Source organism: Python bivittatus, unplaced genomic scaffold (assembly GCF_059951505.1).
Source record: "Python bivittatus isolate LINGU-HERP-01145 unplaced genomic scaffold, Pbiv_v1 ctg000310_np1212, whole genome shotgun sequence".
Lineage (NCBI taxonomy): Eukaryota > Metazoa > Chordata > Lepidosauria > Squamata > Pythonidae > Python > Python bivittatus.
The window spans coordinates 12,345,176-12,359,399 of NW_028277054.1; positions in this window are offsets into that span (position 1 = coordinate 12,345,176).

Below are 14,224 nucleotides of genomic sequence, written 5' to 3' on the forward strand. Positions count from 1 at the left end.
CCGAGTCTTGACAGATGTAGCATATTGTAGACCATTAGTTTTGTCATTTCCATGATCTATGGCTGGGTTAGCAATCTTATGTCCTTGAAATATCTTGGAGTACAACTCCCTCAATCCCTGACAGTTGGCCATCCTGGCTTGAGTTTTAGTCCAAAACATCTGGAATGTGCCTTTTTTCTCCCCTGTCAAAGACTTAAACCATACTCTGTATTCTGGTGATACAAGATTTATTGTCTTGAGATATGCTTCTGTTCTGAATGAAATATTAAAGGGCAAAAGTGATAGTTTGCAAAGTACAAATGTTCACTACCTTTTTGTCATGATGAGGATCTAAAACATCCTCCAAGATCTCAACTACAGTTTTCCACTGAGGTATTAAATCATCCTTTCCTCTTGCATGATGAGCCTTTTCCATCAAGGACAATAAATCCTTTCTTAGGTAATACACTGTGGTGAATAATAGCTACACACTTAATAGTTCTAGTGATATGAAAATGCTTTGTCAACAAAGGTCTTTCCCAAAGACCCGAATTAATGATGGAGATCTATTCAGAATTGGGAGGTAATATTTCAAAGTTTTCTAAGTCTAAAAGAGAAGACAGTTTGGTGTAGTGGTTAAGGCATCAGACTGGAAACTGGGTGAGTTCTAGTCCTTCATTAGGCACACAGCCAGCTGGGTGACCTTGGGCCAGTCATTCTCTCTCAGCTCTGGGAAGAAGGCAATGGCAAACTACTTCTGAAAATTTGCCAAGAAAACTGCAGGGATTTGTCCAGGCAGTTACCAGGAATCGATACTGACTCGAGGGTACCAAAAAAAAAAGTCTAAAAGATCACTTGATTCTCATTTCAAACTATGTTAGAGAACTCCTTGACCTACCGCTGAAACTAGATCAGCTCAAAGAGTGACTTGTTCCTACCTCTGCCATTAGTCAGCAATTGATTGTGAATAAAATTATGATTATTAATCATTTGTTTATTTATTTATTTAATAAATACATGAATAATAGTCACTCTCCCTCAGTTGTTTCTTCAAGCTGTTGGTACTAAGGAAAAATAGAAATTATCCAGGTGCCATGAACAAAAACAGTGTAAAAACATCACTGTTAAAAAAGGGGGTGGGGGTGGGCATAAATCACCCAGAGTTGTTATGAGTTGGTCAGCCTTATAAACCTGTTGTCTAAATCAATATAAATAAGTAAATAACTGGAAAACCAAACTAAGCCATCACAGGGAAAGCCTAGAGGAAGAGATAACTCTTCAAAAGATTTCTGAAAGAGGTCACTGTAGGTGCTCATAGCCCTGAATGAAACTATCAATCTATCTGATCATTTCAAAACCTGAAATGCACTTTGGGTGGTTCTCCTCTAGATGGAGGTCCTGGGACAACTGACTTCATTGTCCTGTGTCTTCATTGCTCCCTCCCTGGAAATTCTTGCTGTAAAGGTTACAACTGAGACCTTGAGTTGTGCTTGGAAAAGAGTACAGATCTTTCCACATGAACTTAGTCTATGCCTAGTATCATGCCTTTGTTCACAGTCTAACTGCATAGAGCTTACTGTTTTTCTTGGTTTGTTTTAAAACCATGCAGGGTCAAATCAAGGCAACAGTCTACCGTCTACTTTGGCCTCAGATTGGTGAAGGTTTAAAGCATGTGTCAACAACAACCCCCAATCTGCAGCTGACCGTACAGCATCACATCAACAAGGGACTCTGAATTCATTATTGAGCACAAGCCGAGTCAGCATTTTGGGAGTCAGGGATCCCAGCTGAGTACAAAAAGAATTCTTGCAAGCTGTGAAAAAAATACAGATTATGAAACTGTCATTTGCAAACTTCACCAGCAAGAATAGAAACTACTGTTTCCAATTCAAAGGTGAAACAGCTGAGACGGTTGCAAGCTGCACAGTGAAAGCAGCAAGAGGCTATCTTCAGACCTTTTTCAATTATAAATAAGGTGAAGAAAGGTTTGAGAAAAATGAAGGGAGAAAAACATATTTGCAAACAAACAAATGGAAGTGCAAACATCTGTATAGCTAACAACCTTCCCTTTTTGCATTAAGAGGGAACTTTTCTCCCAAAGGAGAACATCTGAAGCTGACTGTGAGCTACATCTTATGCAAAAGTTTTCAAGGTGGCCCTTCACCACCCCCTGAGCTGTGCACAATGAGGCAGCAATTTTACATCCCATTATGAGATTTTTACTCTTGTATGCTTCCAAGCACACCAGCAAAATTAAAGAATCGGCAATTTCACATCTGAAGTCCAAGTGCATTCTTGAAGAGTTCAGTGACCTGATTTTTTTTCAATTTCTTGAGAAAACCTAGAACTTTGTGTCTTACACTGTCCTTTAGATGTGTAGAATCATTTTGTGGGAAAAAATTGATCCAGGAATAAATGTCTTTGGTCCTACATTACCCACAGTGGCCAGAAACACAAATAATTCATTTAGCTTCCCAGCCATTGCCCTATTTTCCATTAGTGTTTTTTTTCACTCAGCTCTCATCTGGCAGACATACTTCCTGGTTAGTTTTCTGCTTCAGATGTATTTAAATAAATTGCTGCTCTTGTAGAACAATCCTGTGGGGCCTTTTGAAGAGATTCCATGGTCAATAAACCTTCTTATCAAAGACCCACTTGAACTTATATCAGTGGGGCCAGAGATTTTCCTCCCTTCCTTGAGAACTGAGTACAGTACTCCCAACTCTAGACATACCTATATCTTCCACATTTAAGGAATGTCTCTGTGGACTAGTACTTCTCTTATCCACCTGCTGTTGACTCTTCCATAGATCTGTGTAGAAACTTTCTCGCATTTCCTCCTATCAATTCCCATTCAATCTGATGAAAAAGAATTTGTTTTCAAAATGTTTTTCAAAGGAGAATAGAATGTCAATGAAATGTTCATGGATGAAGTGATTTCATTCTAAGGTGGCCAAAGGATGTGAGTCTTTCTCTATATCATTTTCCCTTCAGCAACCTTCAAGCTTCCCCAATTTCTATTCTCAAGGGAAGACTGAAGAGGGAACTGGGAAATGTGAATAGCCAGGGAGGTTATGGAAACAACAGAAGAAGCAGCACCCTTTCCATCACCTCCATATTAAAGAATTTTTTTGAAAAAAGAGAGCAAGAGAAAAAAACATATCTCAACTATTCTCAGTGTTGAAAAATTCAAATTCCAAGAGTTTGGATTTTTAGTACATTTGTCTAAGGACTGGAACTTCTCTGTAGTCTACCCACAATAGATTCTAATCCTCCTCTTTTCTGCTTCAGTTGAAATCAGATCACCAGCAGAAGACAGGGAAGGCCCTTGGGGGTCCATGGCTGCTGCAAAGGGAGTTTGACATCAAATTTGTTTTTCCAAGAGCAGGTGACTTTCTCCCCCAATCAGTCCTGGAGATGCCCTCTAAAGGACAGGAGAATTGTTCACAATTTTAACATTTTAGCAATAAAGTCCCCCCAATTATATTTCCTGTACAGTCCACATACATTTATTTAGCAGAGCTTGTGATTTCCAAATGAAATTACATTTTCTGATGGACACGATTTGCTTTTTATCACTGTCAGTAAAACTCAGGCCCAGAGATGTCTGTTGCCTATCCTGTCTGTGGGATTATCTGATGCCAAGCATTTCAGTCACACAGAGCCTTTCTTTAAGCAAGCAATGCCAAATTTAACAAAATGTGAAGTGTTCCTCTATAATTCCTACTTAATGAACTCTATGAGGAGCTTCATGAAAGAGAAATGACACAGAAACCAACTTATCTTCTAGTTTTCATGGGCAGATGCACCCTTTAAAGGCTGTCTCCCCCAGTATCACCCAGCTCATGCATTTAAGGTTAGCTGGGGAGGCCCTGCTTGTGTCAGCCTTACCAGGTAGACCAGACAGGAAACACGACCAGATAAGCTAATTCTACTTTATTGTAAAGCTACATTAACAGAATTTTGCAAGTCTGAAAGTACAATTCTCTTGCCATCTCCTTTACAGCCCAAGAAACTAGGGAGGGTCCCTTCTGTCCCCTTGCCCTGGCCACTATCCACTATGCAGGCTATGCCCTCTCTTATCTGACCATTTCCTAGGGACCATCTCTTTGCCCTGTCTCCCAAGGTCTTTCCCACATACCATTACAGCTTATGACCTCACCAGTAAGTCTGGAATGCTGGGCAGTGGCTAGGCATAGGGACTTCTCAGTGATGGCCCCCTGATAATGAAACTCTGTCCCTGGGGAATATAGTTGGTTTTGCTATGTCATGTTGTAGACATCAACTAAAGACATCGTTGTTCATTCAGTCATTTGTTGGTAAACCACAGGATCAGATTACCTTTTAAATGAGCTGAGTTTTAACTTGTTAACCTCCCCTTGTTTTATCATACATTTCTATAGGTGCTAGCTTTTCTTGATTTTTATCATCAAATTTTGGGGAAAAGGTTTTAGTTTGGGGGGGTTTTTTTGCACACCACTCTGGACTCCTCCTGAAGGAATAGCAGCATAACAATAACCTAATACTTATTTTGAGTGGGAGGTGGTGTAGCACCACTGCTTGGCTCCTGGCTTGTAACTCCCAGGAACTGAAATGTTCTCCTCATTATCAGGGACAAGATCTGCTGTGCACAGAGGATTGCTAGCTTAAGATGGCAAGTCAATTATTATTAGCACAAAATGTATTCATGTGTACAGATTTTTAGCACGAACTGTGTGTGGGCGGGACGTTAGTTTTTTCAGTTCATCTGCATTCTTGCGCCTTGTCTTCATTAGCATGTGTAAGCTTTAATTTTACACCACCCAAAGAATGCAACAAACACACAATAATCCTGATATGATTGTACATGATTATGTCAAGATTTTTTTTTTTTTCTGGAGAGCACTTAGCAACCTTGGCTGATCACAAAAGTCTAGTAGGGATGGACCCTTGGTTAGCATTGGGGTGGGAGATCACCAGGGAATTGCAGGGCTATAAGCTAGATTGTGGAGTCAAAAAAAACAGAGTGGAAGAATACAATGGCAAACTCATATGGTTGTCAAGAGATCTACTTGTATATAAAGTAGTTTTTTGGGGGAGAAAAGTTCTTGCAGCTTTACCTTTTGACACATGATTCTGGTCTTTACGTGATGCTATTGCATCTTGTAGAGGACAATGTCCAAGTGATGGGCCTCTATCCTGTTGATGTGCCTTCTGGCACCATCAATGGTTGGTTCTGAATCCAGGGTTCCACAGAAAGGTGTGCATCAGAAGGAGAGGGAGGGAGAGAGGAAAGAAGGTAAAGCTTCCTCTAGGGAGCTATAGTGAGAAAGTAGATGTTTCTTCTACTCAGTATAAGAAAGAAGCACATAGAGTAACTGAACTTTGTTTTGAGTTCTCTTGGGACCTGATGCAGATTTAGCAGCTGTGCCAGCTGCTGATTGGAAAGGTTTATGCTTTCAGTGTGCTCTGTTTTATAAGTTGGTATGTGAAACAGAGAAAAAGCAGGTTGCCAGTCCTTGAGTGTGAAATAGTTATAAGCTCCACAGACTGCCTTGGAAACTTTTCTCTGCTCGGAGAAGAGAAACAGATGGTGAAATAGGTAGGTAGAAAAGCAGCAAAACATTAGCTGTGTATATGAGGGTCATAGCAAGCTTTTGTTTGGCCAAAAAGTCTTCTTTAACTACAAGGAATGCAACTTTGCATGAAATTCAAATGCTACCCTGATATTGCTCCATTACGGTAAGGTACCCTATCTGGGCTGCAAAATCTGATGACCATTAGATGTCAGCAAAGAATCTGATTTTTTGTAGCCCTTTGCTGCCATCTAGTGGTTGCCTGAGGCTTTGCAGCCCAACCTACCTAACATGGTGTAGAGACACATTAATTCACTGCAGCTAAAACTAGAGTCTTGTGATTCTGTAATACCTAGCCAATTTATGGCAGCATAAGCTTTTGTGGACTGCAAGTCTAGTTCTGCAGATGCATGCAAAGTTACCTTGAGTGAGGAATTCAAATATACCCACAGTTGGGTGGATTGGTGTCAGGCCTAGCCCAAGGAACTCCAAGAGACAATGCAAATTCAGTTCAGCTATGTTTATTAGCTACAACCTCTAGCAAGAATCTTCCCAGACTGAAACCCCAGTTCCCAAGCCAGCCAGCCATAACATTGTGAATTCCTCAGGGAGGTGCCAGTCTCATCCTCTTGTATCTCCCACGCTCCTCCAGCGAGCTAAGAAAATGTTTTTCTCCCTGAGCCTGGCCTTCATAATTCCATTCCATCACAATTGGTGGATGATATGCCAAGCAGGTAATGAACAACAAGAATGTAATGGGCTGTGAGAATCACCTTGAGAGACAGGAGGAAGAGCCGCAGCCTAGGCAATGGTCAGACAAAAGCTAGCCCACAGAACGAATGGGGGCACGGAAAGCGCCTCAGAAGGGACCCTCCCTAGTTTTCTGGCAAGAGGGGGGACAATTCCTTGCATTATTGATGTCAGCTCTTCAAGGTAGTCCAGAAAAGAAACGGAAACCAAGTGAGGGAAGAAGTGCTTTCAGACTTGCAAGATTCTGTTACTGTAACCTTACAATAAAGGTAGTTTATAAGGTAATTGGAAGTCCAATTGGTTTTGGAAGTCCATGAGATTTTTCCAATTGTTTATCCATCAGCTAAAAAATGTCTCTGGTTCTGATTGTACATTAATCTTCAAAATCTTCTGAATTAGTATAGATATATATCTGAGTCCAAATTTTCTAACTTTATTACATGTCCACCAAAGATAAGAAGAAATCCTACCTTGTTGTACACAATAACGGCCATTATCAATAGCTATTATCTTTGGCAGTATGGTCCTAAACATGTTTCCTTTTAGAATTCCAGCTGAATTCTTACTTACCTAGGAGTAAATGAGACTGAACCCTATACAGTGGAACCTCGGGTTACGAACGCTTCTGTTAACGAACTTTTCGGGTTACGACCAGCTCCGGCTACAAAATTTTGCTTCGGTTTGCGAACTCCACCTCGGGGTATGAACAGGATATGCGGCCATTTTCCCTCCCGTGACACGGTCCGCGGCCATTTTCCGCCCCTGACACGTGGTCCGCGGCCATTTTTCCGCCCGACACATGGTCCGCGGCCATTTTCCGTCCCTGACACGTGGTCGTAGGGAGGGGGACTCTCCCTCCAAGCAATAGCCACCTCCCTGTCCTCCACGCCAGAACGGATTAACGGTAATTACATTGAACCTTATGGGGAAATTTGCTTCAGGTTGCGACCAATTCTGGCTACGACCAGAGTCACGGAACGAATTAAGTTCGTAACCCGAGGTACCACTGTACTATCTTACTATTGAGAAAATATGCAGAGGCAGTAGATGATTGTCAAATTTCCTAGAATAGCAGCCTTTGTTAGGGCATGGGGAACAGTTTTGACATAGAGGTCTACATATTTTCTTACAGAAAATCTCATACATAATGCACACGTATCCTTTATTGTGGGAATAAGGGATTATCTTTAAAACTTTGGAACTTTTTGCAAAAGAGCAGCTGTATTTCTCTGACACAGCAAACACACACACATAAATTCATCCAGCCCTTTGAGGGATAACACATTTATTACGGCACGTGCTTTTATCTATTGGGAACTACTTTATCAGATGGAAGAAACAGTAGTCTCGGTAGCAGCTATGTATCCTTTTGATAGGAAGAGATAAAAATGCTGAAAGATCAGTAACAAGTACTTTTTTAATTATGGCATTCACAGAGGTTGTCAGATTACAAAGCTGATATGAGATCATTGTATTTTAGTCATCTCGTTTCACCATCCATGATTTCCCATTCAAGTATGCATGTTCTTAACACTTGTAACACAACACTTCATGAAGCTCATAAACTAGCCTTTAGTCCATGAAATATACCACCTATCATCTTTGGTCTTTAAATAATATAAGACTGATCATTTTGGTTGAAAATAGAGATATCAAACTTTGATTAATCCAGGAGTGGAATCTCTCAAAAAGGCCTTGATAAGGTGGCGGCATTGACTGTATTCTTGTTCCATGTTCTCATCTTCATATTAACATTGTTATGGAAAATATCACCCAATAAGCAGGGAAACAAGACAAGTTTTTCTCTCTGCAGCCTGCTTTGTTTTCATGTGATGATTGTGAAAAAAAGAAATAACATAACTCTTTTGTGGTGCATATAATTTGCACTCACAAGGTCTCAAGTCCAAGTCTTCACATCTGGGAACTGGGAAGGATTCCCTTGTGAGTCTATCGAGTGCAGCTTCCAATCAAAGTGAAATAGGGATGGAGAATCCTTAAGTTCCAAGGTGTGGACTTAAGAGGCTTTCCAAAAGGGTCTATCAAACTGTTATATTTAATGTCAGAGGAGGAGGAAATACAAGGAATTATAAAGGAATTGGGAATGTTTGGCATTGAGAAGAGACATCCAAGCAGAGCAAGATAGCACTGCTCGGGTACCTTGGAAAATATAATGGAGGAGAAGGTCAGAACCTGTTCTCCATCTTCTCAGAGTTCATTGCACAGAATATTGGATTTAAGTTACTGGAAGGCAGTTTCCAACAGAGGTTTTTTTTTTTTTTTAAATCTTCCTGTTGGTAAGAATAGTTTGAACCAATTATCCAAAGTGGTAATGGGCTCTCCTTCATGGGACTTATATATTTACTTATCTCTTTATGTCTTTTTTTTTTTTAATGTACTGTACTACAGGTAGTCCTTGTTTAATGACCGTTAGTGACTGTTCAAAGTTCAGTGACCATTCAAAGTTATGATGGTGCTGAATGAAGAGACTTACGACTGGTCCTCATAGTTGTGGCCGTTGCAGCATCCCCGTGGTTACATGATTGTGATTTGGCTCTTGGCAACCAGCTTGCAATTATGATGGTTGCAGTGTCCCATGGTCATGTGATCACCATTTAAGACCTTCACTGCTGGCTTCTGACAAGCAAAGTCAATGGGGAAGCCAGCAGGAGGTCACAAATGGTGATCACATGACATCACACCTAACAATTGTGCAGGTTTCATTTAACAACAGCAATCAGAACTGCCGCAACTGCCGTTGTAAGTCAGCACGGTCATGTGACGTTGCATCTTATGATGTCACTTAGCAACAGAGTTGCCAGTCCCAATTACTGTTATTAAGCAAGGACTACCTGTATCTTAATTTTAAAAGTTTTAAAGCAGTTGCTAGAAGACTCAAAGCTGTATATTCAAGCAGAGTATATGTAATCTACTGTATATGTCCAGGAAGTTTTAATTTGGATTCCTGAATGGACAGAGGGTTCGATTTAGAAGCCTTGGTGGAGCCTTTCAACCCTAGAATGTTATCATCCCCCCTTTTTCTCTCTCTCCAGCACATGGCAGGCTGGGGTGATTACTGCAAATTCCCAGCCCTTTGCAGCAGAGCGGATCATCAGTTGGATAACTACTATGAGGCTTAAATAAAGCTTGGAGAAGTGCAAAGGTGGAAAGAGGGAGAGTTATGAAGAGGCAAGCAGATAGATAGTCAAGAGGATTTTTTTATTGAACAATCAACACACAAGAGAACAATCATGTCCCGTTGTGCTTTTTTTTTTTAATGAAAGCATAGGGTAGTTTTGTGTCTGACTTTGTGATACAATCAACTGCTTCACATAAATTGGCTTTAGAGTTTCAACTTCATTTTATTTTACTCTGTTCTTTTGTCTTCAACTATAATCTCTGTAGCTTAAACAGGTTTGCTTCTATTGCAGAGGAACACCCCAAGGAGAAGCTGTAGGATGAGAGGAAGGAAACAAATACCTTTTATCTCCTATTAGTTCACTGGTTTTATCTTATTTAATATTGCAGTGGTGGTCTCTAGGCTAATAAGTAAAGATCTTTCATACTCTTCTTAGATGAGGAGATGTGTTCAGTTACATAACTTGGCAGGAATGAGAAAGCAAAACTCTGAGTAAACAAGATCTAAGAGCTCCCTTTGGCCAGAATAGTCTCCTGTTCCAGATACAGTAGATTTGGAGTGGGAGAGAACATTTGGAACCCATCGGACCTTAAGATTGGGAAGACCTAAGTTCAAATCAACAGAAAAATGAATTAGATGATCTTGGAACTATTACTTCCTATCAGTCTAAACACCTCAGTGGATTGTCATGGGGACAAAGTGGAAGTGTAATGAGAACCATGGAAATCTCCTATCATGAGAACTCTAGATTGCCATGAGCTAGGAAAGTTAAGATTTTGAAACTTCTTAAAAGTAAAGTATCAGAAAGCAGAAACATAAGAAGAAGGTAGAAGTTCAGGTCTGCCACCTGCCAGGAATGGAGAACCACTGAGCTTTGAGAGGCAGCCTTCTCACATACTGACTCTGTCCACCCAAGTTGGCCACTGCATCTTTTGGGGCAGAATGAATATAAATGCCAGCTGAGCCTTCCTTGAGAAGAGAGGATGACATTAAGAAGAGGTAGGCATTTACCTAGATATGAATACAAGATGATTAGATTAGGCATGCATGTAAGCCAGAGGTAGGTGACCTGTGGTACTCTAGATATTGCCTGAACATTGATGACAGATGTTGGGAGTCCCTGTTTAGCATCCTCTGGGGTGCCACTGGTTGCCCACTCAATGTAAACCCTTCCTCCAACTTCCCTGCTTTCCTAGTCTCCTAACAGAGTTTTATGCATTCAGTATAAAGTTCTAAAAAGAGACTTATAAGAATGCTTGAAAACTGAAATCCTAATAAGATAGTATTCCTAATGTTAAGACTGACGGAATGTAAGTATTTCCAGTTAACATGCATATCAGGACCTTTTCAACTCTTGGTACAAAACATGCACCATAGAGATAGGCAACCTGGAGACCTCTGAATGGTTTCAACTCAAGTCTCATGAACCTCAGCCTACTTTATTCAGTGGTAAGGGGTTGGGAGCATTCTAGTCCAAGACAAAGGGGCTTGCCCTAGATCTAGTAGGAAGCCATCAGAGTTGGCATCAGCCCTTTGAGCTAAACCAGACTTGAATGCCAAAATCCTGAATACTAATAGTACTTTTATTATAAGGTTACAGTAACAGAATCTTGCAACTCCGTATGTGCCTCCCCACTCCCTGCTTTTATCCTAAAGAGAATTAGGGAGGGTCCAGTGTGAGATTCTTTCTCAAATTCCATTCCTGCTTTGGGCTCAGATTTCTCCTATCTGACCTTTGCCTTGGATGCAGGTCTTCCTCAAGATTATTCTCACAGCCCATTATAGTTGGACTTAGATTTTACATGCATAGATACGCCTTGTAAAGTAGTTCTTTTGCTTTGGTGTATAGGTTGGGGTTGGCAACCCATAAGCTGCAGATTATATGTGGCATCCAGTAGCACACATTTAGATCTCCAGCACTTTGAGATCACACCACCAATACACACCACCACCATTTGATAGAAAAATGGCTGAATTTGGAAAGTTTTTTTTAGATAGTTTTCAGGATTTGTGGTGGTTTTAATAGTGGGGATTTGAGTAATTGGCTCTGGGAAGCCTTTACTGCCAACTCCGCCCTTAAAACTCCACAAAAAAGACAAAGATGGGTTGAAAATAACATTAACTATACCCCTTCCAATAATAGCACAGCATCACCAGATGGCCTTCTGCAGACCTTCAAACATTGCCCACCCCTGGCTTGTAAATCATTCAGAGGAGAAGCAAGACAAGCCACTCAGTGGACATCCCAGGCTCTAGCAGATGGGAGAGGCACAAATGTGTCCCATTGTCCCTAACCCTGCCTTTATTGATTCAGAACCAGCCCATGGGAGCATCATGGCCATCTTGTAGAAAGCCAGAGGGCAGGGAGATGGAATTAAAGAGCTATGTGGAAACACCTTTGTGGAGTTCTTGATGCTCTCTGAGCTTGGTTGTTTGCTTGCAGACATTTCATTATCCAACTAGGTAACATCATCAGTGGGAGTAAATGTGAGGTTTGCTGCCTGTTTATATGCAGTAGCTTGCTCTGCCAGTTTTGGTGGAAGTGTAGTTTCCTCCTTGGTGGTTCCTTGATTAGAGCATTGTTTTCTGCCTGATTGCTTGTCTGGTGCTGATCCCTGCTTATCTGTATGTGGGCTGCTGGAGGGGGTGTGTTGTATTCTTTTTGCTTCCTTCCTAGGTTTTTTATTGTTTCTTTTGAATGGTGTGTAAATGTAGTTTATCTCTATGTGCCTATTGATGGCTGATTTATGTATGCCTATCAGAGTCGCCTGGCTCTGGGGGTCCGGGCTGATTAGCCCCAGCTATATTTAGGAGGAGATGGGAGCTCCTGGTAGTTAAGTCACATGTTGCTCCAGCCCTGTATGGTCTGATCCTTGTGTGCTTTGTACATCTGTGCCAAGGGTTTTTGGATACTGTTCCTGGCACTGATCGTGCTATATGTCTGGCCCTTGAATCATGCTTGTCAATAAGGGCTTCCATTCCAAAGACTGCAGTTAGAACTGAGGCTTAGCCTGATGGATTTAACTGATTTACAATCTAATAATGCCAGAAAAGGCAGGAAAAATAACTACGTGAGACAAAGTCTTCTCAAATTCTAACGTGCTTCTGCATCACTTGTTTCTGTCTTTTCTTTAGTTCTGCAATCCTGGCTACTAGCTTGTCCCAAATTACTGCCATTACCCTGGTTCACTTCAGTCTACAGCCCAGCCTTGAACCTCTGAAAATAGTCTACTGTATAATTTATGCCAGGAATCAAAATCATTTAGGTTTAGTGGGCCAAGTTGGGATTCTGAGACCATATTACAGGCACTTTCACCAAATGGCCACCATGGATGATGACTTGCCTATTCATAAAATGACCGCTCTGATGCGGTCTGGCCAGGCACAAATCACCTATTTACCAGAGTCAAACAGGTGGAGGATGTTCCCTCTACCACCCTAACTTTCCTTTGTCCTTTTTAACTCCAGTGGGGCCAGAAGCTTGGAAATAGCTTCTAGGGCTTACAGACCTTCAAGGGGGTGCTTCACTGTGATAAAGATTCAAGGAAGGTACCTCCTCAAAGCTGCTTCTTCAGAAGACAATGTACCCACAGGACTTTATTTGCCTCCCCTCCCCCAGCTTTTGTGAGTGCTGAAAGAGGTTATGAGTTGAAATTAAGCACCTCATTGAGGCAAGTCACATTGCTTCTCCACTTCAGTAAGGCACATCACATCACCCTCACAACATGAAACTACTCATAGAAGCCATTTCATACAGGCCTGATAGTTTTCAATAACAGTTCCTTTTGCGGAGAAAGTCCTAATAAAATCAAGTCAGTAGGAATAATGAAGGAACTTATCTCTTAATGGCTTGGTGTATCTGCAAATGAAGTAGCTATGGTTTCTTCAACAAGTCATCATTTAGAAAATCCTGGTATAACATTATATGTAACCCCATCCAGGGAGTACCTCCAAGATTTCAGAAAGGGCAGGATCATTCCCTACCTTTCCTAGGGTTACAAGAATGGTGCTGAACTATGGTCTTTTCATACCATTTTTCAAGAAGCGACCACACTGCTTCTGGGAGACATCAGCATAAACTTTGTTGAGTCTTCAGAATCAAAGAATTATGACTGAGATGAATGATGCCCTTTGAGTGTGTTCGTGATCTTGATACCTGTGGGCTGATACTAGTAAGGTCCACTTTTTTTTTTCCTGTGGGAACAGACTACCTCTGTATCTTTGATTCACAGCTAGTCAGGAAAAAGAAAGAAGGAAAGAAATCCAATGTTATTGGGTTATGTCATGATCAATTATTGGAACCCTTTCTCTTTCTCTCTCTCTGTCCTCCCCCCTCCCCCTCCCCCACCCCTTATCTCCATTTAAACACAATTAACTATCTCTAATAGATGCCTCCATCAGCAGGGATATTGTGTGAATGTGTGTGTGGAGACGCACTTCCATAATGACATCAATAGCTCCCTAAAAACACATTAGCCAAGGAGACTGCCTTTAAAAGGCAGCACTGAGCAATGTGAAGAATTTTTTCTCTGTACCAGCCCTTAACGACTGTGATTGACAGTCCCTCTCCTTTAATCTGCATCCTGTATATAGTTTCCAATGTCCAAGAGAGATGTCAGATCCCCCGCACCCAATCTTTTTTAAATAAGAAATCACCATCATTAGGAGAGCTTGCGAATTCAGTTTCCTGTGCTCAGCTGCTTGGCAGCAAATAAAGGAGGGAGGCAGTGTGTTCCTGGATTTATACGGAAGAACGGCTAGAATAGATGTCAGATTCCACCAGCTAGTGCAACTGCTCTTGAGA